This window comes from Paramisgurnus dabryanus, chromosome 16 (assembly GCF_030506205.2).
Source record: "Paramisgurnus dabryanus chromosome 16, PD_genome_1.1, whole genome shotgun sequence".
Lineage (NCBI taxonomy): Eukaryota > Metazoa > Chordata > Actinopteri > Cypriniformes > Cobitidae > Paramisgurnus > Paramisgurnus dabryanus.
In genome coordinates, this window is record NC_133352.1 from 10,022,763 (window position 1) to 10,034,620 (window position 11,858).

An 11,858-nucleotide genomic window follows, 5' to 3' on the forward strand; every position below is an offset into this window, starting at 1 on the left:
TGCCACAAGAAGCCAAACGAGCGCTGAGCGTTGAGTCAAATAAGACAAGCGACAAAAAATTACCAAGGTCCGGACGTCAGTACCCTTTGTTTTGCCTCAAAATGCAGACAAATAATGTTTTTAGTAAGTTTGTTAAAAATAGTTATATTTCCTATTTGAACTAAGGCTTAGTCCTGGCTTAAGCTTATAAAGACACTGCAAAAACCCTGCAACAGCTCCTAAGGGGGTGCTGTCACTATTCACATGTAAATAAAATGGTTTGAAACCGTTTTTTTCTGGTTCTTCTTGCAGGACGTGGGGGAAGGGCATTCCGTTTTCATGAGGAGACACTAAACAAACACATTTGAAATACACCAAGTTCCAGATTACAACAAACACCAAAAACACATCACGTTTGTTTTGGGGGCAGTGCATGTAGGCCCTACTTATTTGAGTATATAGAGTAATTCACAAGTTCGCATTAACATGTAATCGATAGGGAATGAGATAAAGCATATTTGGCGTGCTGTCCGAGGAGAGGGCTCCGAGCTCGGAATTTTAGCCCAAACCCAGAGTACTACCCCCTCTTTAACTGTGATAAATGAATTTAGACAGGGGCGTCATGCACCAATTTTTTTAAGGGGGCACAGTGTGCACAGCTTACAGAAATGTGTGCATACATAGTGATGGTCGTTTTCGAAGCACTGCTTCATGAGGCTTCGAAACATTTACAAATCTTTTGTTTCGAATCAGTGGTTCGGAGCGTGTTTCAAACTGGCCCAAGTCACGTGATTTTAGCTAACGAGGCTTCATTATGTCATAACTGTTTCAAAACGTTTCGAAAATCCGATGGTTCACCACTAGGGGGAGTTGATCACAAATAAAACTAAAAACACATAATACACTTTTAACTATTTCTTAATTAAGTTAAATATTTTTTTAACATATTTTAATAAAAATCTTGCTATTATTTTGTAAAAAAAAAAAGTAAAATGTTTGGACATATCTGCTTTACACTCTTTTGACCAGCAGGGGTCGCCAGCGTGTGTGGTGTTTCAAACTGCTTTGAAAAACTGAATCAATTTTCAAAGCAATTCGTTCAATTGATTCGAAGCCTCGAAAAGCTTCGTTTCTCCCATCACTATGCATACACGGACATCAAACGAAATATTATAGAGCTTTCAGTCTTTTCCATGGCACAATTTTGAGCCTTTTAATGCTCGCAGCATCGGACAGGAAAGCCCCAGCAGCAGTCAAACGGGGCTTTGGTTAAGATGCTGGCATCGAATCGAACAAGACGTCTCCACATGCAGTGGGGAAATGCTGGTGAGGATGGTGAGAAATGTAATAAGCAAAACAAACAACATTTGGATTAGGTATTTGAATTAGGCAGCATCCAATGGGAGCTTGAGCGAAGATGCTCGCTGTATCGGATGGGTAGAAAGCTGAAATGCTCGAGCATAAGGTTTAAAAAGCAAAAACTTTTGTGTCCGACTGGGAGGACCCTCGCAGCGTCCGAAGGGAGCTTTAACGGAGACGCTCGCGGCATCGGACGGGTAGGTCCCCCCTGCAGTCAAACAGGAAGGCTCTAAATAGGGATTAAAAGAGCAAAACATTTGGTGTCCAACCGGGAGGACCCTCGCAGCATCCAAAGGGAGCTTTTGTGGAGCATTGGACTGGCAGGTCCTGTTGCAGTCTAATAAAAATATAAAAATAAGAAAATGAGTGATGGGGCTCGACCAGCGATTCGAAGGGGCAAAACTTAAAATGGTGAAAGAAAATTCTGCACTGCCTACAAACGGGGAGCCCATACAGCGACGTGCACGGTAGAGTGCAACCGTGTGTGAAAAAATGCTGGGAAAAAATGTATATGAATACTGTACATACAGTCTATTCTAACAAATATAAACGCACGTAGATAAATATACATATACTTATAACATTTATTAATTTTAATGAATGTGCAGGTGAAGCAAACAAAACAAACTAGGGGTACATGAGCTTTTCTGATATGCTAGTGGTTGAATCTAATGTAGGATTTGAATGATTCTGACAACCATGGACAGAGGGCCTAAGTTTGTTGATTAGAGAGGCCTTTTGGAGCGGCAGTGGTTGCGGCACTGATGCGGAATGAATAAGGTGAATGAAAATTTACTTGCTGGGATATCAGACTGGATTAAAACACATTTTAAATGTTTTTTGGAACCAAAATCTCGTAGCCAATTGAATTCAGTTGTTGATGAAAAGAGGATCGAAACAAGTTTTGACCTGGGCCGGGTTTCCCAAAAGCATCATAAGGCTAAGTTGATCGTAAAAACGATCGTACGAGTCATCTTAAAATTACGGGCCGTTTCCCAAAAGCTTCGTAACTTAAGTAGGACTTGAAAATCATCGTAGATCTACGAGTTCTCCGGAGTAATCGTTCATTCATAAGTGCATCGTAAGACAACAGAGTTACAAGGTCACCTGCAGGACAACCAGCAAATTGCACTCCAGCAATGACGATAATGTAATGTTTTAAATGTTTATATTTATTGATTCTTCTTTGTTTATTTGTTTAAATGACTTTAATATAATATATTTAAAATTAAAATGAGAAATCAAATTTAAGTTACTAAACATAAATTAATAAAGGAAAACAAATTTGGTAAATTTTGGTAAAAGTTGGTACTAGCGAATTGATAAATGGTTCCTACCAATTGCTTCTATAATTAATCTACAGTAAAAATAATTGTTTTGAAGTGAAATGGCATCTGATTAAGGAAACCAAATAAATATGTACAGTACAATGCAATAATCCCTAATAATAAATAAACATAGATAATAAAAAACAAATAATAATAATAATCTAAACTATTACATAAAATGCAGAAGGCATTTCGCAGTGGGACGAGTCCTAACTAAATACGGAAAATAATATTTCATTATGCACAAATTATAAAAACATTTAAATAATTTTAGACAAATAATTGTTTAATGACTAAATTTTATAATATTTAGTCATTAAACAATAATGAAAAATATTATAAAAAATATTAGTGCACATCGGCTGAAGATCATTAGCCTAAACAAGCTTCTTCTACAAATTCGAGTCATTCTATAGGTGACATTTCAGCACTTGACAAAGGGATAGCGACTCGTAAGTAGCACTTAAAACCCAGCTGCGAGCGATCGTTTAACGTGCATCTTTGGGAAACGCACGTAAATGAACAACGAATGTTTGTTAAGTAGCTCGTAGAAAGCGCTCTTAAGAGCTAAGTTCAATCGTTATCGGGAAACCCAGCCCAGGATTGTCTGTACTGCAGGTAATTTAGTAGTAGCAAATTATATGATTGGATGGTAAATTGAAAATAGACAAAGTGTCCCTTAAATTGGAAAGTCTTACTTTGTTTGAAGAAAAACGAGATTGTATCAAGGTTTTAGAACTTTTTAATCAGAAATTGTAGGGTAGATGATTGGACTGAAATTTAGATGACGGCAAATCCTGAACAGCAAAAAAAAAAAAGCAAAAACACAAAATGAACATTGCGTCCAGCGTGCGGGCAGTATGGATGGAGTGGTAGAGGGAGTGGTGGCCGAGCCAAAAGGTTAAGTCGTTAAGTATGAATTAATTAAGTATTAATTGTAATGGGCTGCCTGGAGTTTGGGCGAGTGGGCTTATTTCTAAATATGGTTTTGATGTGGGGTGAGAGTTTTAGAGTTGTTTATAGCTGATGAAGGTTTGTCAAAGATTAGTTTATAAAACTTAATGCCATTTAGGTAGCCTGAATGACTTAACTGTGTTGAATAAATGAGATGCCTAACACAGAAAAATCTGGAAACGGACCTGGAATTCCCATGGCATCGGACAGGTAGGCCCCATATCCGGTCGAAACTGGAGTGCTAAGTAAACAGGCGTGAATTTTAAGGAGCAAAACTGGCCTTTAAAAATGCGCGTCTCTGAGAGCAGAATGCCGCGGAGACTTCCGAAATTCTGCGAGATCCCGCAGAAGGGGAGTTCGGTGGGGGACGCAGGAAATATAAAAACCTGTAGAGGGCAGGTGTGTTTCATGTAGGCCATACTGACGACAATGTGTGTGCTCGACTTCATGCTTAGCGTATACTGTATGATATTGAAGTAACATGACACGGATTATCAATGTTTAGGCGATAGACTTTGATGTCATACAAATGCATGCTTTTTGGCAAACATTTTGTTGGCGAAGTTTTCTTTTGCCAGTTACATAAACAGTCACATATTCTTCATAAAAATCGGACTCAAACGCGCATCATTTGTCTTATTTTTTCCGTGTACAGTTACAGTAGAAGAGACGTGATGTATGATAATCGAGTCTTATAACAAAATAATTCGCGAAGACCTTTGAAGAGACCGAGCGCATTTACGCAATATCATTAACTAGTTTATCTAATTTTACATTTAGTTAATTTTTGCATCTGAACGTTTTAATAGCTTTAACATGGTTGTGTTGCACTTTTCTGCATTACTGAACAGTAGGCTACTTTTTATATTATCATGTTTCCCTTTACATGGTATGAAACACGATAAAAAGTATGCAATGGTGTTTAATACATTTCACTGATAATTTGTATAATATGTTATACTTTTGTACTAAGGAAAAAAAATCATATTGTGAGTGTAAATATTCATAAATTGGAGGAGTTTCTGGGGTGTTTGTCATCGGCAAAATGTGCAGTTTCTTTGTTGCTGATTAAAAACCGTTGGCTATGTGATTGTTTAAAATTGACATTTTTTCTACTTATTATTAATTTATTTTTTGCCTACATTTACTCAAATAATATCAATGTGAAAATATAAGTAATTCATACTTCAAGTTAGGCGTAAAACTTACACATTTTTGATGTCAAATAGAAATAATAATAATTTGAAATATGCAATTATTACAGTTTAAAAAACTTAAATATATTACTCTGACCTTTTTAAATATATTGACTAAAATAATCTGTAAATGTAATACTTATATTATTAAGGCGTATACATCAAATAATATATGTACATTTTACACAAAATATCTGTTCTATTTTAAGTAATTTATTTTCCAACTAAAAAAATCGCATAACTGCATTAAGAGATTTTATTAAGTTACTTTAATCATTTATTTTAGAGATATTTACAAAGCCACTGAATCATTTTTAACAGTGTGTACATTATGACCTTACGGTAGACTATTATTAAATGCATATAAATAAAAATATGTAAAACTAAATAAAAAATATATCATACACGGACTGTATGTAAGCATACGTTTTCTTGTTCGGTGCACGTGGGTTTAAATGCCGTTTTTCTAAAGAAGAATTTTAAAACTTTATTGGTGGTAGTTTAGAAGAATTCCTTTTTCCATTTCTAAATCATTTTGAGCGCAACATAAATATATCATATTTTTATTCTTATTATATAAGAATACGCAATTTTTACAACATTTTTAACATATGGAAAATATACGTTAAGCGTGTTGTGTGAATTTCCTAATTACAAGCTTTTGATGAAATTGCACCAAAACTAAACGTGCATAAAAACATAAAAAAGTAATTTAAATAAGCGAAAAATCTTTTTTATGAGCTCAAAATGTTGAATATAATGTGCTATTGCTGAAAATTGCCCATCTCTAAAGGAGAATATTCATCTTTAAAGTTGAAGAAACAAAAAAGTACTGATAAGCATTCTCAAATATATATATTCTGCAAGCACTCATTTATCCATAATGATGTAATTTATTTTTTAATAACATATTGTCGCTGTCGGGCAAAGATACTCTCTGGACACCAAGACCATGTCTATGGGTTCAAGAATAACAAAATATTGGCCATTTGAAACTCGAAAGTCATCACTTTATTTTGTCCCATTGTTTTCCATTTTGCGGGTGATAAAACTCCTGTGCGCGTCGTTCAAATTCATTGAAATTTTGTTCACTTGTAGTTTAGCAAGTATGTATAATACAATTTCAATAATGTTTTTACACTGCACATCGTCTGAGGAAATCCGAAGTTGCGTTGAGGGGAACCAAGCTGACAGCCGCGACAGCAGAGATTGTCACGTACCTACAAAAGGGTACCTGCAGCGATATCATTCTGGCTTGGTGGGATGTCAGCCAGCGAGAGTCCTCTGATTCTGACCTTGTTCTTTTACTCCTCAGAGTCTAAAACCAGGAGGGCATATTAAGTATTCATTGTATTTTCATTTTAACAGAGCAGCTATGGTTGCGCGTTTCACACACCTCTCCAAACCACGTTGTTAACACTATGCTTGTTCGACTTCATGCGGCGCCACAAGAACCGACAGCCGGATGACGTCAGAGTACCGCGAGAATGATTCAAGAAATCATATTTCGCCTCGCTCTCGCGATACTGTGACGTCTTGCGGCTGTCGGGGCGCCGCATGAAGTCGAACTAGCCTATTGACAGCAGCAAAAGCTACACATGCGCTTTTAACTTGTAAAACTCAAAGGTGTATGGGTAATGTAGTCTCTGCTCTCGGTGGGACGAATTAGGTAGCTTGCATTGTGAAGGGCGCTTTGAAAAGCGGCAGCGCAGCCAAATGATTAAATTAAGCCTCTGATTTAAACAGATGTGCAAATGAGCGTTCTGGTACGCTAGAAGTACGTTCTGGGCGCAGGGAGAGGTGGTGGTACGCAAGAGCTATATTTGGAAGTGGCGGTACTGAGTACTGGCGCCTACCGGCCCACATTAAAGCACTGGCGGTAGCAAAGGTATAGACGGCCCTTTGAAAAGCAAAAGAAAGCTGATAAAAATGAGAAACCCACACTGAAATAAATTGGAGTATTAGGCTACTTAACAAAATCTAAACATTTTTCACTCAGAAAAGGCTAGTAAATATAAACAAAATTATCAGCAGCTTTAACTTTATTACTTTTTTAATTTTAATTCACTCTTTGTTTCAGCGATGTTTATAAATATACTATATTTTTGCATTTTGATTACAAACTGTTCTACACTGAAAAGAAACTAATGTAATCTTCATGATTTAATCACGTAAAACACAAATCTAAACACAAGCACCACTTTTCTGAATGATGATAATCACAAACATCCCAGAGTTTGTAAACCAATTGTTTGTAAACATATTTAATGCTAACTACTTAAAAATTCAGAAAATATTTTTTACAGTGTATAAATAAAAAGACATGAAGGAAGTTAATTCCAAAATGTAATTAATTGTACATGGTTTAGCTGCTTGTTTTAGCAGCTACCAGTGACACAGAGTCAAGAAATTAAAAACCACCCACCCCTAGGTCTGCCAATTCTTGGCCAACCCCCAATGCTAATCGATCACCACATCATCAGGGAATCAAAAGAAAACCGGTTAATCCAGTTTTCACCAGCATGTTGGGTTTTAATTTCAACCCTTGCAGTTTCTTTGTTAAAATGCAATTTAAGCAAATAGGCCTAATACATACGCTGTATGTTATTTTAAATGAATGTTTATAACTTATAAAATTAAGTGGATATCAGGTAACTTAATTTGACATATGTTGATATAACCTAGGCTCTCAAGTCCCACGCATTCACCATGAGACAGACGCATTTCTGTCAGTTCACACGCTCACACACCAAACCTTGTAAGCTATTTATCACGCTGAGAAGTAAAATAGAACTTTTCCTGCTATACAAGTAATAAAGGAGGTGCTGGTATACAGAGCATTTCTGTCGAGTTTAGCAGTACATTTTTTAGGTGTGGTCAACTTTACGCAGCGCCACAAGAACCGACAAGCAGATGACATCAGAGTACCACGAGAAATAAAGCGGAGGAGGTTGGTTTTAAATCGCCCTCGCGGTACTCTGATGTCATCCACTCATGTTTGAGTCTGTATCAGATGAAAATACAGATTTTGAGGAACAACTTATTGTTTGGAGATTGTCAATGGACGTTTCTGAGTGGTATGTTTGTTTTTTCAGTGTGGACCTGCAAAACGCCAAATGCATAAAAATTAATTAATATTGTAATGTCTTAGCATGATATGTTTTCTAAAATGTTTAAAAATGAACAAATCAGTTGTGCGAAACTACACAGAATTTTTTTTTGTTATGAAACATGTTCAATGGTTACAGTGCCTCATGGTGGGGTTGAACCCCTGGTTCAGTTTACCCCATCTGGTTCACTTTGCCCCACAGCCACCGTTTTGGGAAACTGCCTAGCTTAGTAATTCAGGCTAATCTTTAGCTAAATCATTCACATGGTTTTATACATTAGCCTATCACCAATATTTATGGTATAAATATTTAGACCTGGATAAATCTACTTTGACATAACAGCCATTATACCTGGTATGTATACATTTTACTTTGATAGGATAAACATTTTTTTTTTTTTAAATCATACTTTAATCATAACTCTTTAATTTGTCCTTCTCTTTAACATAGCCAAATATAAATTATGGTTGCTACCTGTATTTGTGGTCACACGGCTACAAATCTGTATGGTTGCCTAGATAAAGGGGGTGGGTCAACTTACCCACTGGCTCACTTTGCCCCACTCTCCCCTACTTGGTATTGAGAAACGGGCATTGTTTATCGAAGCCGGAGCGCGAGCTACAAACTACAGAGCGAGTGCGCGGGTGCACAATGGTGAAAGAGCAACACACGATGTAAATAACTAAACCAGTGCTCGCAGTACAGACACTTTATATTTTAGCGTACTGCGTACCTTCACTTTCTTTTGCGTGCCACCACTTCTCATGTTGCTGGTACTTTGCCTTAAAGAGTCAAAGGGCGTTTCTATGTGGCGCTGCGCAGACAGTTCGGCAACGAAGACATCAAAGTACCGCGAGAGCAAGTCGAAATGTTACAAATGGTCCGACTTTACCTTTGCTCTCGCGGTACTCTGATGTCATACGCCGACCAGTCAGCGCCGCACCATTTAAAGTCGAACACACAAAGCGTCAAGGCAGGGCCGCTGGAAGTCATTTTGAACAGGGGGTGCTGTGAATTTTTTTAACCAAAAAACCTATGAGCCTATAGGCCTATTTAAAATACATTTAAAAATAAATACATTGAGATTTACTACTTTATTGTCATACACTTCAGGGCACACAGCCAGGGTCTGAAACACACAGACATCATCAGTTCTCAGATGAATATGCGCTATTAATCAGAAGCAAAAATACTTATCCCAGGGGGAATTACTTTCGTTATAATTTACATACAACATATAATATTATAACAACATATAATATTAATTAAACTTCACAGTTTTCAATGTCCATGCGGACGAACATATTTTACTTTCGTTTTTAAGTTAAGATCACACGTCGATTAACAGATGTAAAATATTCTCACATTAACATACCTAGTATATTTTTATATAGATCTTTTTTTACTAAATAGTACTATTACTGTCTTTTTTTAAACATATAAATAATTCATAATTTGAACAAAAATAATAATGGGTTTAGTTCTGATATTGTATACTTTTATAAAGAAAAACATGGTGTATAATTACATTTTTAGAATAGGCTTTATATAAGGTTTGTACTGTAAAAATACTTTATTTGTTACAAACAAAAGATAAAGAATTTACAAACGTGTGGAGAGCCATTTCAGCACTTGGACAGCGAAATGTTTTTTTTAAAAGCATTACTTAAAATGTTTTCTCATCTCACCATATCTACAGGTGCAGAGTCATTATATACAATAAATCAGTTGGGTAGCATTTAAAAAAAAAACATTTAAAAGTAGATGCATTTGTTTAAAGCAAAGCATTTATTTACTTAGCTACAGATGAAGCAGCTCTTTGCGCCTTCTAACGTCTCATAATTGGTCATCATTTATGTCCAAGAGACTCAATAATAATCTGTTACATTTTAATCCTTTAATTTTTCATTTTAAAAAGCGTTTTTGTGCTGCTGCGCATCCATGTAATAAACAAACCCGCGTTGTCATTCCGTTAATACGCATATTATCAACGCGCTCTTTACTCGAACAGAAAAAACTCGCCTCGCGAATTGTAACCCAGTCTCACCCCATTTCGTCAATATTTGACGACACTTGACCATTCGTCATATGTTGACGTGAAGGGTATACCTTTCGCGTCATTTTTTGACGAACTGGGGACTTCAATACTATTACGTCCGTTGCATTCTCTTTCCTATTTTATTACCATTTGCGCGTCGGTTTAGGGTTAGATTACGCAAAATTAAACAGTGTACGCGAAATTAAACAGTGTACGTGAAATTAAACAGTTGTCACCTGGCGTTGGGGTTAGAAACAGTTGTCACCTGGCGTTGGGGTTAGAGTTAGGTTTGGGTAGGGATGTCATTATGTAAATCTAACCCTAAACCGACGCGCATATGGTAATAAAATAGGAAAGAGAATGCAACGGACGTAATAGTATTGAAGTCCCCAGTTCGTCAAAAAATGACGCGAAAGGTATACCCTTCACGTCAACATATGACGAATGGTCAAGTGTCGTCAAATATTGACGAAATAGCCGGTTGTATAATAGAGATTCCAAAGTCTCTCATGAGCTAGAGGACTAATATCCAGGGAGTTCAGTATTTCTGTGTGGGCATGCATCAGGGAAAGGTGTGTGAGTCTTTTCTGGGTCATGGTGCTGCGTACCAATGTCTTCAAAAGATGCAAGGCGGAGAAAGTGCGCTCGGATGAGGCCACGGATAGGCACAGTAATGAAATTAAAATCCAAAATACACGTAATAACCTACGTGTGTCAAAAATAATTTCCTAAAATATTCATAAGTAATATATCAATTGTGCAAAATATTTTAACTTAAAAAAATATATTTCTCGCCTTCCCGCGACCATGCGTCAAGGTCTGGAAGAAAATGATACCTGCCCGGATCCCACGCACGCATCTGCAGTTATATACATTTTACAAAACCAGTATTCATTAGATTTTAAGAACTTTTTTGCCACTTTTAAAACTGTAAAATTAAATAAAAAAGATATCATATGCCGAAAAAGCATGTAAGCATATGTTTTCTTGTTCGCTCCACGCAACACGGGTTTAAACGCCGTTTTTTTTTCTAAAGAATAATGTTTACACTTTATTGGTGGTGGTTGAGAATAATTTATATTGCTTGCAGAATAATGTATATTGCATTTTAGCACAATATAAATGTATCATATTGTTATTCTTAAATTAAAGAATACTAATATATTTTTTACAACATTTTTAACTTTAAAACATACATATAAAGATGCTTTGTACAATAGCTTTGCTTCTGACAACAATTTTCTGTAATAAATCAGTAAATGAATCACAAAATGTGTTGAAAGTGGCGAATAAAATGCTTGTCAATTCAAACAAAGGTGTATAAAACCGCTTTAATTAACAATAACTTAACTGTGCTCTTTTGCATACCTCTACTTTTCTCATGTCTTTCTTTATACCACCTTTATCTTTTTAAAATCTTGCCACTTTTAGAAATAATTTGTTTGCATTTTTTGTATACACTGTAAATAATTTTCGTTGTTTTCACAGTTTTTTACTGTTTTTCTCGACAGTTTCTTACTGTATAAGTTGTTTACAGTTTGTTACTATAGATTTGTTGTTTCCACAGTATTTTAATGTATTTTCAACAGTTTTTTACTGCATAAGCTTTGTACAGTAGGCTACTGTAGTTTTCCAATGCATTATGGGAAATATTACTCTGAATACAGTATTACCAACCAACTGCAAAACACAATGACAAACGTCTATTTATATCTTAAATGCTTAATTTTTTTGTGAGATATTTGGTTTAATGTCTGTTTCACATCAGATGCTCGGTGTGTTCCTTTAACATAAATCAGGTGCCTTTTCTGAGGCTTTAATGAAATCACCAGCCAATTCAATAGACATACCATCAGTTCTTAATATTGTTGCCTCTGGGTCACAAAATGTATTT